Genomic DNA, 18652 nt, shown 5'->3' with positions numbered 1-18652 from the left:
ACCTCTGACCAATTTACACAGGAGGCAAGGTAGGGGACAGATGAGACACAGACAGAACCTTTTCCCCTGTCGCCCTAAGGCCCAACAAGTGACCCAGGCAGCAGAGTACAGGAAAGGTTTTCAAAGACAGAGAAAACCTGGGTTTGAATCCAACCCATGCTACTTATTAGCTGCGAGGCCTGGAGCAAGTCACCGTTCCCTCTCCAGCCCTCTGTTATCCTATCTGCAGAATGGAGATGGTAGTGTCTACCTTACACAGTTATTTGTGGATATTAAAAATTGTGTTAAATAAAGCAACTTTCCCTTACTTATGCTGCTTTTCCCCTCCTTTCTTCTACTCTTCTCATTTTGGCTGACTTGTATGTATGAGAAAGTAGTCCAGAATGCGTATGGGAAAAACATAAGATGTACTGTTACCAGGCTAAGCTACGACTCCGGGTATAGACCATTACTACCCATACAACTGCACAAGCTTTGGATAAGTTACATGTTGAACCTCAACTTCCTCCACTTTGAAGGCGAGCAATCCTAATAGCCCACTTCCCTCGCTGTGTTACAATGAGAATAAGATCACGTTAATGAGAAAGCACCGTACGTTTTAAATCTGTACCGAAACATTTGCAGTTGTTACTGTTGTTCTCCATTTCGATCTTTTTGCTTATTTATTTCTCCCATCTATATTCCTCACGGTGAATAATAAATCAACAAACAGTAAATGTATCAACAATCACGATATCACCTTTATTCCTTAGAACTATTAGCAGTTGCTTCTGCAGCTGTCTTCAAGAAGTACCAGATAGAAACCTCATGTTTCTTCCATAACAAAGACTTACTGGAGATTATGATGAACTAGGCACTGGGGCGAGGAAGTGAATGAAAAAAGCAAAATTTAGCCGGGTGGAACAAACAGACAAATAAAGAAATGATTTCCATATGGCTGCATCATCTGAGCTAAGTATAGAGGATACTGAGAATGCCGGCAAGGGAGGCTGTGAAAACCTGGGGGATTCGGGGAAGGTTTCACTACAGCAATATTAGATCTGGGTCTTCAAGGGTGAGCGAGTCCTCACCAGGTGGAAAGGGAGAAAAAGGTCATTCGGGGGAAAGAATGCTAGGTACAAAGGCACAAAGGCCTAAGAGAGATCACATGCTCCGGCAGGGACAAGGGAAGTTAATGCATTCAATGTTTCATCATAAAATATGATATTTGCTGTCGGTTTTGTATATATTTTATCATTTTCCAAAAATTCTTCTCATGAATAGTTATTGAGTTTTATTGAATACCTTCTTTGCATCTAATATTTATTCTATGGATTTCATTAATGTGAATTACATTAATAAGTTTTGTGATGGAAAACCATCCTTACATTAGAAAATAAACACAAATAAAATGATAAGAATGTATCATTTAAATAAATAAATAAATAAGGGGGGGGGAAAGACATCCTGTAGATTTAAGACTCACTCCTTGAGGTGATGGGGAGGTTTCAGCTTGAAACTGCTGTGATATGGCCCATGGTTTAGCAACATCACCCCGATGCAAGGCTGGACACATGAACATTTGCTGTGTTTGCAGTTTCCACTCCGTGCTAGAAACCGGAGAGACAGCAATGAGAAAGAGTGTTCCAACACTCCCTGTGGGAGGGGAGCTAGGTAGACTTACTTGCTTTCTTGCACTATGAGTAGCTGCCCCCCTGAGCAGCACGTGTAGCTTCATGTTTAGCCTCTGAACCTGCTCTTCATACCCAGTTCACTGGTATGGGTGCCTGCTTTCCTGCTTGACCCTACTGTTGCATATCTATGGCCTCTGGCGCAACTATGGATCACCCGCTTGTGGGTCGAGGGCTCCGTTCTCCAGCTTCCTGCCTTGCCTCCCTCAGCTAGCCTGCTTTGACCTGCAGTGATCCTGTGGACCGCCCAAGAGCTCCTGAAACCATCTCTAAAAGTGGGGAGGTCTGGGCTTCCCTGGTGGCGCAGTGGTTGAGAGTCCGCCTGCCGATGCAGGGGACGTGGGTTCATGCCCCAGTCCGGGAAGATCCCACATGCCGCGGAGCGGCTGGGCCCATGAGCCATGGCCGCTAAGCCTGCGCGTCCGGAGCCTGTGCTCTGCAACGGGAGAGGCCACAACAGTGAGAGGTCCACGTACCACAAAAAAAAAAAAAAAAAAAAAAAGGTGGGGAGGTCTCTATTCCAAGCCTCTGCCCCTTGCTCCCTGTATGTACCCCCAGTACAAGTGAGGCAAGGATGATGTTACGTGTTCACCAAATCTTGTTTCATTCTTCTCTTGCTGGGCACACAGACAACAATTCATAACCTCCATTACAGTTAGCTTGGGTTCTGGTAAATACAAGAAAAATGGGATATAAGTTTTAAACAGGTTAAAAACATCTCAGTGCAGATTTTCTGTATTTGTTTCCTGGTTTTCTATAATAATTACTACAAACTTGGTGGCTTAAAACAATGGGAATTTATTCTCTCACCTTGATGGACACCAGAAGTCCAAAATCAAGGTGTCAGCAGGGTCACACTCCCTCCAAAGGCTCTAGGGGAGAATCCCTCCTTGCCTCTTCCAGCTCTGACAACTCTCAGCATTCCTTGGCTTGTGGCAGCATCACTCCAAACTCGGCCTCTGTCTTCGCATGACCTTCATCCCTCTTTATGTCTGTGTCCAATTTTCCCTCTCCTTTCTCTTATATAGGCACTGGTTTAGGGGTTTAAATCTCACTCTAAATCCAGTACGACTTAGGATCCCCTCAATATCCTTAAGTAAAGAATCCTCTCTGTCTTGCAAAGATCTTATTTCCATATAAGCTCACATTCGGAGGTTCCAGGTAGACGTGAAATTGGGCGGGTCAATATTCAACCCACTCCACCTCCCGGGCAACCTTGGAAGCATCACGATCCAGGTGATTCAGTCACCAGACGTCAGAGCCAGATCCCTGAGGGACCGTGCCCAGCAGAGCTCCCCCCACACCAACCCTCACTGGGCACACACGGCAAGCACAGAACAAAACTTCGCAGGGTTAAAGCCACTGAGACTTCAGGCTTGATTTGTTACAGCAGCAGAGCCCAGCCTGGCTTGGCCACTACTTCGAGCCGCGGGCCCTCATCCTGCAATCCAAACACTGTTTACGAGCCCAGGGCTGACAGGCAGTGTTTTCATTTGGGTTCAACTTTTGCTCAAAAGCCCTTTTAGGTGGCTCTTTCTGAGTGTCCCAGGAATTTCTCCCAGAGCTCTGCTTGGCCTGGATATGACTGTTTGGGAGGGTTCTTGTTTTCCCTGGGGAGTGTCATGAGGCTTTGCTGATAACATCGCTGTTTTCTCTACTGGTCTCAGAGGACAATGTGGTGGGCCAGTGTGAATTAGCTCTTGCTTTTATTGGGACAGGGACGAGAGAGAAAGGAGTCAAATGTGAATGTTTTCCAGCTACATTCATCCAAAAGTGAACCAAGGAAAACAGTAGCTACTGCCCCTTTCTTAAAGAACTAAAAAGAACACCAGGTTTTCAAGTCATACTGACTTGGGTTAAAATTCCCCAATTTTTGAGTTCCATAAACTCAACAGCTACAATGCTTTGAATGTCACCTTTTATCACAGAGCCCTAGTTCTCTCACCTTTTAGCAAAAGGGAATAAACACCACCTTTTCTACAGGTGGCTATGAGGATTAAATGACACTACATACATGTTCAGCTGAGTGATACGATCATAGGAGCTACTTACTGGGTAAAGGTGAACTTCCTTTGTTTCTGCGGACAGGCCAACTTATTCCCATCTGGATCTTCTTCCCTTCCGGGGCAAGATGAAAGCTAAGATGACATGAAGCCATGATCTGCAGCACTGGCCTCAATGACCCCCAAGCATTTTGTCCCTTTCTCTCATTTACCCTTTTAGATACTACTAGTAGTCGACTCCTTGGAGATGGCTTACAAGACAGTAGACAGACTGACTAATCGTTTTAACCAGCTAAGTTTTGCTCTTAAATACTTCATGAGTGTTCATTTTGATCCTCCAATTAGAAGGAAAGCTCTCTGAATGCAGGACTATGTCTTACCCTACTTCTGTAAACCACACGGCCGTTAGCACAGTGCCAAACTGACCACACAGTCACTGACCAAATACAAAGAAAACAGAGGATGGAAAGTTCCCGTGACTAAGACGGGATCTGGCTTCCAACAACACCGATGTTCGCAAATTAGCGGGCCAGTATTAAAGTCGGCTGGTACACTTGCAGAGCAGACGGAGGGGAGCAGTACTTGAAACATTTAAGAAATGGACCAAAAAAAAAAAACCAAAAACCAAAAAACAAAAAAAATGCAGGCTTCATCTCCACTCTGGGGATTTGGTGGATCCCTCCATCAATGAACCAAATAATGGTCTGTTTATCACCCCCTTCCCAGCTGGGTCAGCAAAGCTTACTCTTGTACAAAGGCATTATAATAAATTATATGTTATCTATGGTATGGCATAAGTTATATAGTATGTATGTGTTACATATAAACTTGCAATACATATTGATAGCACTTACCTGGTACTGGGCACTGTGCTAAGTGTCTTATTACCTATACATTAACTCATTTAGTCTTCACGATTCCACAACATAGATGCTATTGTTATCACTGTCTTACAGTGAAGACACTGAAACCCAGAGTGGTTGACTGGTCCCAAGTCACAGAACTAGTCACAAGTCACAAGGCCAGGAGTCAGATTCCAGCAGCCCGGCCCAGAGTCCACACAATCAGGCACTAGGCTACACTGCCTCTCAAGTGAGGGAAGGGGAGGGTAGAAAAGTGAGCCTCCAGCCAGGAAAGTACCTGGCAGAGGGGCTTTACAAATTGAATGGATTCTAGAGAGACAGCCCTTCAACAAAAGAAGCTAGCTGCAGGAGCAGGGAACTGATCTGGCAGCCACAAATATAAAGGGAATGGCCTTCACAGGAGAGAGATGGTGACACCCACCTTAACAGTAACAGGAGTCAGATAGAGGCTACCCGCTAAATGAATGCCTTTGGTCTGAAATGGGACTGACCCATGATTAGGGCCCAGGTACACACAGCTCTAGCATACTGAAGACAAAGGATATGGAAGCGGGTGGGGAGAGGTTCCAGAAAGCCTTGATGGGGCCACTTGAGCTTCGCATCTCTGACGTACAAACTGCTAGTGGCAAGAGACAGCCAGCGTTCCCACCAGCCGCACGAAACTCAGCAACCGCGACCCACAAGCCACGCCTGTTTACCATTACTGAATAAATCATTTCAGTTTGCTCCACCACAAACAGACAATAAACCGGGGCTTTGCACTCGACGTTGTCATCAAAAGCAGAGGGCAATGGCGTTCTCTCCCAGGCTCTGCAGCCCTTGTGGGCAATGTCCCCTCCTCCCTCCTTAAGCACATTGGAACGAGCAATATTTGATGGTTGCTTCTTTCATCTCCGCAGCTTTGAAAACCTCAAACATCATATCGGATTGACAACAAAGAGCAGGGACTTCAGGGCTTGACAGCACGGCCATAATTAAAGACGACCATCAATGAGCTGCCATGTTAAACAATACCACGTTATAGCTGCTCCGAAACCAACTGTTTACCTTTCAGACATTTCTATAGAAAGGTTTAAACAGGTGCAGATATGCAAACAGGAGATAAGAACTTTTCTTCTCTTTAAGACAGAGTGTAATGTTCAGCATGCTATTCCCTTGCTAATAGTGTCCAAATCATTTAATCCAGGGAAATAATCTCTGGTAACTGATAAGAATATGAATCCAAAAATAGCACTGAAAATATTACAGGTACACTGCCAAAGAGGAAATGGGAAACAACCCCAAAATTGCCATCTTAAGTTCCTTCCGGCCCATGGACCTCAGTCTCCCCCTTTGTAAAATAAGGAGGTTGCGTTTCAGGCTTATGTTGACATGCAGAAGCTTTTCTCCCATACTAGGCCAATAGACAGAACAGGAAAACTCAAGAATGTCTTGAGGAAGGACCAGCCTCCCTCTTGCCCCATTAGGGCCTCCAAAAGATTTCTAGAACTTTGAGAACCACTGAACTGAATCATCTCTGTGAGTTCTTTCCAGGACCAAAATTACTTGATTTTCAAGAAGAAAAATAAATAAAGAGGAGCTAAAACACTTGTTTTACCTTCGGTCCACAATGTTTTCCTTACTGTTCAGAATCTAAATAACGCTGAACAGATGTGGTCCTGAGTCAATGAATAATAAAGGTAGTTTTAAATAGCTTCTTTTCCGCTTCTCCTTGAGTTTTGGGCGGGGCTAACTATACCAATAGCAAAGGGAAAGAGGGAACATTACAACAAATTCTAAGTCTCTGGTCTAGAAACTGAACTCCTCGGCTGCGTATCCACAGCTGGCTCAGCGTCTGGTTCCCAGACAGGTCTGAGGTGAGCGGGAGCGAAGTGTTCCCACATGGTTCTTCTGCCGTGGAATCTTATGCCAGCTCCCTGAGGTCTGTTCTCTCGTGTTTCCATTTCTACCTTATGCTAGAGACTTCCAGGGGTTTCTGGAGATCCCGAAAGGGCAGTCCCTTCACAGAGAGGCAGGAACTTTGTCTGCCTTGAGTAAGGCCAGAAGAACTGAAGTAGGAACAAGAGGACTTTCTGTGGAGTCACCAAGAGATGGTTCTGGAGCCCTCCAGCAGAGACACCCCCCCAGCCCCGCCCACTGGAATTTGGGAGGTTTCGCCATGTACAAGGGCTGCTTATCACCTCATTCATACAACTCATCGATGGTGGGCCGGTGCACACTGGCTGTGCTTAAGGCCCCACAAGGGATACCATGACTCATGTTTACCCACTGGGGCATCTTCTGATACCTGAGGATACAAACACTGTTAGAATAAGCATAGAGTTGTCACTTATACCTTTGCAGACCAAAGCTCTTTAGGTGTGTAAAGAGAGGAAAATATCCAGTGCCCGTTTGGGACAGACCAAAAGAATGGCAAAGGCTGAATCTGACCTCTGTGAAAAAAATATGGAGAATCCTCGACTGGACAGACCTATTCTCATCCCTAGGCCCCTCTCAGTGCAGGGGTGGGGGAGGGGTCCCACAAAATCTCCAAAGACAAAGATCAAATCACAAAGCAGCTCACTTCTGTGAAGAGGGCATTGATGTTCAGCTAGTCCCAGTGGACAAGGGCAGAGCCTGATGAAGGTAGGTAAAGCACACTTCCTGAGTGGGGCTGGGCCACGGGCCCTCCCCCACCCCTCCCACCACCCCGACATCATTCTTGAGAGCCCTGCTTCCTTCCAGCCCAGAGAGCTCCATTCTGAAAACAATGACCCTTTATGGGGAGCTTTCATCCCAGCTTAAGTTCTGAAAAATCAAAGAGCCAATATGTCTGAGCTGGAGAAAGCTTCCCTCAAGAATCTGGGAAAACTGCCTGGAGTGGTTTGTATTTTAGTGGTAATATCTTCTCCTTTGACTTGTCAGATTGTCTTGCTGTTTTCAGAATGAAACCAGATATAAATAAAGCAAAAAAAAAAGGAAGTTTGAGATAGGCTACTGATCACTGGTTTATTTTTATTTTTTTGTGTGCGGTATGCGGGCCTCTCGCCATTGTGGCCTCTCCCGTTGCGGAGCACAGGCTCCGGACGCGCAGGCTCAGCGGCCGTGGCTCACGGGCCCAGCCGCTCCACGGCATGTGGGATCCTCGCGAACCGGGGCACGAACCCGTGTCCCCTGCGTCGGCAGGTGGACTCTCAACCACTGCACCACCAGGGAAGCCCACTGATTTATTTTTTGAGTTGAGGAGCCTCACGGTTTTCCAAGCATGGTTACGTTACGGTAATACGCTTTGTCATAAATTTACTGTATCCTTCTGCTTGTCTATAAAACAGTCTGCTCCTCATCTTTCTAAACTTGGCCTGGATACAGAACTTTTAACTTAAAATATCTAACAATATGTCATATGCACCAGAAGATACATGACAGCTAGTTCTACGATACATAATATTATTAATTGTTTTTGAATGGAATTGAACTGTTATGAATCTAAAAAGTATAAAAATGACATTTAGCCATCAACAGTTCTTGAAACATTATATACACAAAAGAAGAAATACTAACAAGTCCAACAGTACTCATCATTTCAAAATTATACCCTTTGAAGCCAGAATGACATTAAGAGAAACAGAAAGAATGTAAGAACTTAAAAATAAAATTGTAATGCTTGAAAATATTAAGCTAACCTTCTGATAAAAATTAAGTGTGAGCTAAATTATTTTTTACGTTTGTGGGACTGTCAAACAACGTGCTGTCTTCTTAAACTATTTAAAGAGCTATGGCTCAAGTGTGTGGAGAGGATCTGCAGGATACAAACAACGCTGAGCAGAGGAACAAGCTGACTGACTGCAATTTACTTCGATTCTCTTAAAATTGACTGAGCACCTACTGAGTTCATATTATATACTATGTAGCATGAAGGATAAAATAAAAGATACAGACTAAGTCTTAGAGGAGCTTACAAACTTACTGTGGAGGCAAGAGAGGTGCATAAAATCTTAAAATAATGAAAAAAAACTTTAATTAAATACTCAAATGAAAGTTCTAGTAAGCAGGTAATATACAAGGTTATAGCAGGAAGAACTCAATGTGAGCCAGAGGGAGCTGAGGTTGCTCCACTTAAGAGCTAGAATTTTAGTTGGATCCCGAAGACAGAGTCATATTTAGAAAGGTATAAAGAAGTCCTGGTGGTAGTCACAGTAGGAGAGGCAGGTTCAATAACGGCCTAAAGGCTGAGCAAATATGGGGGAAGGATGAACTGAAAGGAGGGACCCGAACAAAGGCCTGGACCTCAGGTCACCCTCAGCTCAAGGACGTGGAAAGCATCCATCTGACTCCTCCTTCCCAACTGCTTCTCACCCGAGTCCCACCTGACTTGGAATTCTAAGTTCCCAGGGTCCCGTTCTCACTAGGCTTGCTTCACAAACCCCAACAGGGTGGGAGGGGACCCACTGGGTTCATTATTGTATGAGTCAGGAACTCCCTTCCCCTGGCTCCCTGGACTGTGCTCATTTTAGGAGCTCATCAAATCAGCCAGAATTGGAAGTGGCCACTCCCTACACCTACTTAGCACATAACCAACCACCTTTCCACTGTACCCTCTGTGCTACCCCAAGATCAGTGGTTCTCAATCAGGGGTGAATTTGCCCCCTAATGGACACCTGGCAGTATCAGGAGCCGTTTCTGTTTCGTCACAAAGGAGGGGAGCATGGGTTCCTAGTACCTAGTGGGTAGGGACCAGGGATGCGGCTAAGCTTCCTACAGTGCACACGGCCGCCACCCACAACAAAGAATCTTCGGCCCAAGGTATCAAGGTGAGGCTGTGATGCAATGAATATTCACATTCACAGTATTTTCTGAACGAATCTATTTTACATGATGGCACACTTTTTCTTAAACTTGATCCTGACCCATCAGTCTCCAGGAGGCTCAGCCCAACTTCCAAGGCGCTTTCTCCAGCAAAGTTGCCTGATCCACGCAGCCCAGATGGATCTACCTAACTTGTTCCTACCCCATAAGAAGAGTACACGGAGGAGAGGGGGTAGTCCGGCTATGAAATGTGTCCTCCACTCAAGCAAATCATACACTCAGACCTACACCCAACTAGATACGAGAGGATACCGAAAACCAATGTATTTTGTACCCTTTGTGTCCTTCCAAAGCTAGACACGCTTCACGTACTTAATTTTAATAGGGAGGAAACACATTATCCAAGTATTTGCCACTTGAGTCCCTTCAGTTTTGAGTTTGCACAGGGAAACAAAAGTCAGCGTATCTTGAAAAGATTCACTTATGAACTGACCATTTATAAAACTCGTTTCCACTCAAACATCCCTTCCAAGTAGTATCCATCCTTGATGTCTGGATCAACAAGTTTAATCCTCTCTGATGGTCAAAAGTTACATAAGGCTCCGGGACAAACCAACTGCAAAATGAAGCGGAAACTTCTGCAAAGGATGTGGGGTTTCACGAACTCAACTGAAGTGCTGTCGGAAAAATGCTCAAATTACACTCAAAACCATTGATTCTACATCCTCAGACCAACTAAAAAAGAGAAAATTAAGAGGATAACCCAACAGGAGTTTTATTCGACTGACTTAAATATCAAATAAAGGCTCTTAAAAAGTTGAAGTCCTAACTTTGCAAAAATAAACTCTCATAACTGTACAATAAAAACAAACGTGAAGTAAAATATATGTGGTGCCGGTATGTAATTCTGTAAGAAAAGTTATGGGAAAGAATTTAATTGTTGAACTTCTTTTTGTTCCAAAGAATTGGACCATAGTTGCAATCACAACCGAAAATGTTTTTGATACAAAATATATACATAATTTTGAGTTTCAGCTTTCAAGATTGAATCCCAAAATTTCCCCCGTATTTGCTATTACATTTTGCTTTCCATTTAAGTTGGGTGATCCTTCTCCAGTGCTAGTTATCTTCATACGGTGGGCCTCCTCCAGAAGATCCTGAGCATCTGAAGCAAAAGCAGAACTACAAGACAGGCTATGTCCCTCTCCCAAGTCCCACCTCATTGCTACATGCACCCTTCCTAGGCCTGGTGATACTTCATGGAAGTGTCCAACAGCCTTCCCCACCTCTGTCTGACAACCACAGCTAACTTCCAAAAAGTGGAAAGCAGCAGGTATAAAGAAAGTCTGAAAGCAGAAGCAAAAGGCCCTCCAAGATCCATCCTCAAATCCCGTTGCTCTTAGAATAAAGTTCCAACTCCCAGCCACAGCCCATCACACCCTGAGTAATCTGGCGCCTGCCTGCCTCTTCATATTAAACCTCTTTCAACCTCTTCACCTGGTTATCTCCGGTCCTCAAACTTGCCAAACCTTTTCATACCTTGTGGTATTTGCATATGCTGACCCATCTGTCTGGAATGTTCTTCCCCAGTGCTTCCATTCTGATTCACAAGTATCAGTATAGATGTTTCCTCTTGAGGTGACTTTTCTCACCAGCCTATTCAAAGTACTCTCAATACAGGTACTTTGTTAAATGGATGAACACTGGATAGATGGATGAACGGATGAATGGATGGATGGATGGATGGATGGATGGATGGATGGATGGATGGAGTTAATTTGTGTGGGAGAGTCTTTCAATATCTACTGTCAATAGCCATTATTCCCTAAGGCCATTTTCCAAGCAATTGTTTCTCTCCCTTGCATCATTTGAGATTGAATCAGTGAATCCAGAGCTAGGCAGGAAAGAGCCTGATTAAGGTCACTGCACCAACCCCCAGGGATGGTTCCCTGTCATCCATTTTCTCATCTTTGTGTCAAGTCTTGCTTCCAGCCCCTCCAATGGCAAGGCTTCCCTTACCTCCCCAGGGATATGGTCACATACTCTCCCCATTGTGAAATTTGTCCTGATTTTCCCAGCCTAAATTCCTCTCTGCTTAACTTCGCCCCATTACTCACAGCTCTCCCTCTCTGGATTACAGCAAACAACAACTCTGCAACTCACGTTCTCTTCCTGGCTTCCCACAGCTTTCCAGCTCCACGCCCTGCGCCATTTGATGAAAGAGCGTGGCATGAGACCATGCGGGAAGGGTTTACACAAATGTTCTGAATTAGAACCCGGTCAACACCAGCCTCACCTCACCCACCCACCCATCACCCTCTCTCATCTATCATTCCCTTACCCCCACTCCCCCAGCCTCCACAGGGCCAATCTGGTTTTATTTTCCCATTACACAATTCTTTCAAAACACAGTCCCATGCTTGAAGAGAAACACCAAGTTTCTGGAAGGCTACACGAGAGTTGTTGGTGATGGTGGCTTTTGGGGAAGGGAGGGCTGCGGGGGAGAAGGGATGTTTTTTGTTGATACCTTTTGATGCTATTTGCATTCTTCACTGTGTGTATATACAACTATTTTTCAAATACTGGTGAGATATACATAACAAAATTTTCCATCTCAACCATCTGTAAGTCTAGAGTTCAACTACCACCACCATGGATACAACATTTTCCACTAAGATTTTTTAATTAAATGTTTATAGTGCAGTTCTTGATCAAGTAGCTACGCCAGGCAAAGGGAAGGACAGGAATGAGGGTTCTATGTCTGGCATGAGCCACTGAAAACAAATATTAATGTCGCTCAGCCATTTTTGATGTATTAATAACTTTAAAATACAGGGTGACAGACACTTCCTAAAAATAAAAATAAAGGGAGAACAGGAAATAAAAATAAAGGGAGAAAATACAAAAAATTTGAAACCCTATGGTTCCCTACACACACATCACTTATAATGATGGACCAAAGTTAAGTTTTCACTCAAGTACAGAGAACACCCATCTTAACCAAACAGAATTATGGCTATCCCAGCAGTTTGTGAAAAAAAATGCTTCGCTTGCTTACTAGAAAAGTAGTTTGAATAGGAATCTTCCAGCTGTTCAGTCTGATCTTCAGAACACCGCCAATTTTCTCCGCCACAGAGGCTTTCTGTGCGGTGGGGAACTTGCTGCAATTAAGGGCTTTTCTCACTCCTTGATAATTCTCAGATTTGGAAGGTTTTTCTTGTAAGTAACCATCCAAGTAGTGGTATACTCAGCTCCCTTGATATAATTTTATAACTTGCTGGAAGTGGCGACGACTGCCACATATGAGGATGGTGATTTTGTGTGCCTCTAGTAGCTGTACTCAAAGTTAAATTTCCCCCATCTGACAGCATGAAGGCTGAAGCAAACCTCGGATTGCAATTTCTGCAATCAAAACACTCCCTCAAATCCCACATGTTTCGTAGGACATGCACACTTGGCCCGTCCCTGATGGGTTCCAGCTTCCATTAAGTCTGACTTCTCCTCGGAGTAAGTGTTCTTTCAACACTGATATCTCAGTTCTGAATTGCAAGCACTGGCTGATTCAAGGCTAGATGTCTGAAAAAGAGGCTGTCTAGGAGACCAGTTATGTTTAGTAATTCAAAAAAAGAAAAAGCCCTAAATCATTTTTAGTTTGCAACTCACAACGATCCCTACGTATTTGTTCCAAAGCTCCCTCCCTCTCCACACTCCCCCCACTACACACACACAACATCACATTTTACTATATAACACAGCTGCTCTTCACACTAAAGAACCCCAAAGAGCCACCTGGCTATCAGAGTTGACACTCTGACATAGCGGTAGACTTTTCTAGGTTCAGTGAGGTTAATTTAATGTAACAGAAGCTGAGACTGAGGGACCACAGTCAGAGAACAGGGGCAAAACAGAAATATCTATGTGTCTGACTTTCACCTCAAGACTCTGAAAATGGTATGTGAACCGAAATGGAAAATAACAGCATGACGTCAGGAGTAGCAAACTGGACTAAAATCCGGGATATTTACATTCAAATCCAAACTTCAATGTTTACCAGCTGAACCTTAAGTACGTTTCAACCTGATAGTTCCCTTACCTATATAATGGAGTGATTATTATCCATCCAACGTACAAGCTTCTTAAGGGAATAAAATAACGATAATACACAGCAGAGAAATTACTAAGGATATTTGCACAATAATTTGCCCCTCTTCTGTCCTTTAGTGGTCCCACCTATAGAGTATAACAGTGGGGGAAAATGAGCTGCCCAATACTGATATCAATTCAGCTTCCAGGCCATGAGGTGCTGTATGAGATTCCCATCGTTGTGGTAACAAACTAACACAAACTTGGTTAGTTCCAGCAACAGAAATGCATTCTCCCACAGTGCTGCAGGCCAAACGTCTGAAATTGGTGCTACTGGGTCAAAATCAAGATTTCACCTGGGCCACACTCCCTCCAGAAGCTCTAGGAGAGAATCTGTTCCTTGCCCCTTCCAGCTCCTGATACCTGCCAGCACTCCTTGGCTTAACGGCCACCTCACTCTAATCTCCAAGGCCAGCATCTTTGTATCTGTTCTGCCTTCACATCACCTTCTCCTCTGTGTATGGGTCAAATATCCCTCTGCCCCCCTCATAAGTATGTATGTGATTAAATTTAGTATCTACTCAGATAACCCAGGATAATTTCCCCATTTCAAGGACCTGAACTTAATGTCATATAAGGTAACATTTACAGGTTCCCAGGACAAGGACCTCCCACCATGGGGGGTGGGGGGCACATTTTAAAGCCTAGCACAGGGCTTCCCTGGTGGCACAGTGGTTGAGAGTCCGCCTGCCGATGCAGGGGACGCGGGTTCGTGCCCCGGTCTGGGAAGATCCCACGTGCCGTGGAGCGGCTGGGCCCGTGAGCCATGGCCGCTGAGCCTGCGCGTCCGGAGCCTGTGCTCCGCAACGGGAGAGGCCGCAACAGTGACAGGCCCGCGTACCACCAAAAAAAAAAAAAAAAAGCCTACCACAGGTACCCAAAACACAAAGTACAAACAGATCAGGAAAAGAAGCTAATCGAACAACTTAAGCAGAAAAATTCAAATTACCCCTCAAGTAGAAATCACAATACGGTTTTTGCCTAATTTACACTGGGGGTCTGAATGAATGATATCAGTCTTCCTGGAAGCAGTAAGATCGAGTCATTAAATAGACATGAATTTGATTTAAGAAATAAAAAACAGAAGGGTGCGCCTGGCAGAGGACCCTAGCAGGTGTATGAAAGCCACGTATAAGACAGTAGAAAAGCATCTGAACCCCAGGGAGGGGCTCAAACAAAGAAGCAGACAAACTTTCCTCTCATTTTCTACCTTAGCTGAGAGCCATCCTGTGTACAAGCCACAGGGGAAATGAGAAACCCTGTCTACCAAACATCAGTCTGCAAGTTCATTCTTTCATTCCTGTCAACAAATGCTCCTCGAGCATATACTATGGACAGGGCACTGCCCACTGTACTGGGAACAGAGCAATCAATCGAGTGGATAAAAGTTCTGCCTCTTGTGAGAGCCGCATCCCCATGAGAATTAAGTCAATTCAATGCAGCAACTGCTTACACAGGACCTACCATGTGGCAGATACTCTGGTGTACACGACAAAACCTATTCCTGTACTGAACTCCCTCTGCAAAAGAAAGCTGGTGGTATTTCTCAGAAAGTGGCTTGTATCCTCTGAGGTGGCCACTCAGCCCTCCCAATGACCTATGCTGTGAAGGTCAGTGCAGAAGCCCACAGCACTTGGACAAGCCTCATCCTCGAGGGGACGTGTTTTAGGATACAGTGTATGTAGCCACCACTCTCTTCCTCCTCACCCTGTCAACCTCACATAACGGATTCTGAGAGCTCCTCCTGTCTCTCTGATTACATACTCCATGCTTCCCACAGGAGGGCTGCATGATGAAGTGGCATTCCATCTTCTCTGCCAGGTCATGTCAGGCTCAGCAGCATCACCACACAGAGTGGGCACCCCAGTGGCTGGAGGGGGAGCAGTTCTGAGCACGTGAAGAATGGGGATGCCGGGGCCGAAGAGGAGAGGCGAAGGCAGCTCCTTTTCATTCTACACATGAGCTTCTCCGGGTCCCATAAATTCCTCTGCCCTGTATATTTCACTCAGCTGTCTAAAGGAGGTTTGCTCATATAGCCACCACAGTGCAGAATCAATCACGCCCTTCTGCGCAGAATGTTAATTGCGTGCCTCTCAAAAAAATTGGAGCTTACTGTAGAGGCCTTAGAAGAAATTCAAAACCATTTTTTTCTGGAATTTACCATGCTTTTTAAATTGCCATGTGAAGTAAATAGTCACAAACCCAGGTGTGATCCAGCTGCAATCCAGGTGCTTCTTTCAAAGGCTCGGGAGAGGAATATTAAGAAACCTCTTCCCGCTCCCATCAATTGTTCCACACAACACTTCCCAAGTCAGCTGCCGGGCTGCCTGAATAAGGAAGCTCTGAGCACTCCCAGGAGCAAGCGTTCTGGTTAACTCGACACAAAACGGCCCATTCAAATTAACCTGGGCTGCAAATCTCCGTTTGTACCCAGCAGCGGTTGACTCATCCGAGAGGTAAGAAAGGAAAAGAAAAAAAAAACCTCACAGAATCAACTCCTCGCCCCTTCCTTATACCCCAAAGCAGTCACTATATGAGGCTGCCTACTGGCAAAGTAAAATTCAGTAGGTGAGAGGCAGCTGAAAAAGTCTTTACCACGTCACCATCTAAGTGCCGGAGACTCAACAGTCACGACTGTTTCAGGGAATCTTATTCTTTATTCTACAGAGGTCACATTATTAAACTACAGATCATGTGCTTAAAGAGGGCAGAGATGCTTTGAAAACACACACACACACACACACACACACACACACACACACGCCCCTAACACCTCTTTGCAGGGAGGGCAAAGAGCTGACTCCACAGCCAGAGCCTTCAAGGATCCCATTGTTTCCAAAAAGACCGGATGGACACTGCCTTCCACCACCACTTTTGGGAACATGTGAAAAATACGGTATGCTGCTTGCTCGTATGTGGTCCGAGATGACTCATAAATCTTCCTTTATCTCCTCCGTGGTGTTCGCAGAAAAGGATGAGTTGCTTTTTTCCATCTCATTCTCCCGTCTATCTGTCTGTTAGCCGTGCCCTTGAGCAAAGATTACTGATGCCCTGCCTTTGATATATGACACATCACCCACAGCAGCTTTTCATCAAGTGAATTAACCTGGAAAAATGCAAACCCACCTGCCAGTTGCTTCCAAACTTTGCACAATTCCTTTGTGTACTTCCTCTCTAGTGTGCATCGGGCAGGAAGGCAGCAAGGGCAAGCTGAAGAAATATGGAAAATTAAGAGAATCTAAACTGGGGGCTCTGGGAAATAACTCACTGGCTGGAATCGGCTGCTTTTGTATGAGGACTTTCAGAAGGGGTTTAAGTGAAAAGCACCAGCAAGCCACACTTTAGAATGCTTTGTACCTGAGCTGGAAAACGCCATTTTCCCCCAGTCATTTATTCTGTGTGGCTGGAACAATGACAAGAGCCTTGGCAGCCGCTGATGACATGGTTACAGAAACTATTTGGTGATTTCTAATCAATAATCGAGACGGGCTGAGGAGGAGCCTGGAGCAGGCAGACAGGAGAAAGAGAGAGGGAGAAAGTGAGAGGCTAAGCCAGGCAGGAGAGAAACTGAAGAAGAGAAGGGAAAGCAAGGCTGAAATGAATCCAGGTTCTTCGGCCAGCCCCTCCCACAACCGGGGCTCTATGCAACCAGACTCACAGACAATCGGTTCCGGAAGGCTCCAAATTACCATGAAAGAGTAAAGGCAGACAGCACCTTTGATACCTCGAAGGAACTCTCAGTCTACATGTTCAAACAGAAGGCACTTTGGAAAGCATCAAGTCGGCACCCCTGCATCTTCGGCTAGAGAGAGCTGAGGTTCAGAGAGCATCCCTGGCCCGTCCAAGGTCATACAGCTAAGCAAGGTGGGACTAAGGTTGGAATCCAAGCTCCCCAATTCCAAGGCTCTATCCAATACAACACACTACCTCCCAACCAGGCTTAGATCCCCCCAACTCAGCCTCCCCCCTCCCCCCCAAAATAAACATTTATAATGACTTGAAATTGGACAGAACTTGCTGCATGGGGAAATAAGAAAGATCTCTGAGCTGCAACAATGCTAGACTGGGTGTCTCTTGTTTACCCAAGCAGTAAACGTTTTCCTTACTTTCATCCTTGATTCTGATAATAAAGCAGTTATTCTTTTCAAGGCGACACCCCACATGTGTGACTACTTGAAGGCTTGTGATGAGAGAGATCTTCCCAAAATATATTCTTAAGAAGAAAACTAAAACCCAAAGAACCCAAACTATCCATCATCATTTCTTGCCCATACTCTAATTTTAAGGGAAAGTTACAAAGACTGGGTTTGCTTTTTTAAAGGGCATTATTAAAAATCTGTCTTTGGACAGTCCTGGCTCAGTATACAGGCAGCCCAATCTTCTACACCTACATTTATATTTCTGGCCAACATGAACAGATTTTCTGAAATGGCTCTGAAATCTTTCACTGTCAAGGAGAGATTAAATTTTACTATCCACTATACTTCCTAAGGAAACAAAGAACATTACTGGATTTTAGAAAGACTTTTCACAAATAAAACTTGAAGTGAAAGTGGTGTCTCGTAGGCATCGGTTAGTCAGAAAATTAAATTATCCAAGACACCCTGTTTCCTGAGCATTCTGAAAACTTTGAAAATTGAAACAAGAATGGGATAATGTACGCACACCCATTGGCTGATTAAAGTAAAATAGATGGCAATTCCTTCAGGGAGTCAGTTTCTTTGCTGGTAGGAAGCAATGAAGCTTCCCTTCCTTCTGGTCAAAGTAACATTGCCCATAAAATGGTGTCTCCCTGGCAAAGACAGTGGTAGAAAGTGGACAAACAGATGACATTGGCGTTTCTGATAAATCTGATTATAGTTGAGATTACATACAGTTATCCATAAGATAATAATAATACATAACGTTTACTGAGGGCTTACTATGTACTGGGTATTCTAATAACTCTATCTCTGCTGCATCATGTAATATCCCCAACAAACCTGTAAGATGGATACTCTTACTAAACCCATTTTGCAGATAAGGAAACTGCTGCTCAGGGAAGTTTGTACTTTGTCCAAGCATTGCAGCTGGAAGTGGGAGAGCCAAGATTCAAACCCAGGTGATCCGACTCCAAAACCAATAACATTTTACAAGGTGGACGTGACCCGGGCCTCTGTGTTAACACCCTGATCGAGTACCCAGGCAC

At 44.7% G+C, this 18652-nt stretch overlaps 1 protein-coding gene across 3 annotated transcripts in view; it reads right to left on the bottom strand.

Moving 5' to 3' along the window:
• Positions 1-18652, bottom strand: part of LRMDA (leucine rich melanocyte differentiation associated) — a 1257159-nt gene that overhangs the window by 756838 nt on the left and 481669 nt on the right. The window lies entirely within an intron of this gene.

This window comes from Phocoena sinus, chromosome 16, assembly GCF_008692025.1.
Source record: "Phocoena sinus isolate mPhoSin1 chromosome 16, mPhoSin1.pri, whole genome shotgun sequence".
Lineage (NCBI taxonomy): Eukaryota > Metazoa > Chordata > Mammalia > Artiodactyla > Phocoenidae > Phocoena > Phocoena sinus.
This window is presented reverse-complemented; position numbering and strand designations above follow the sequence as displayed.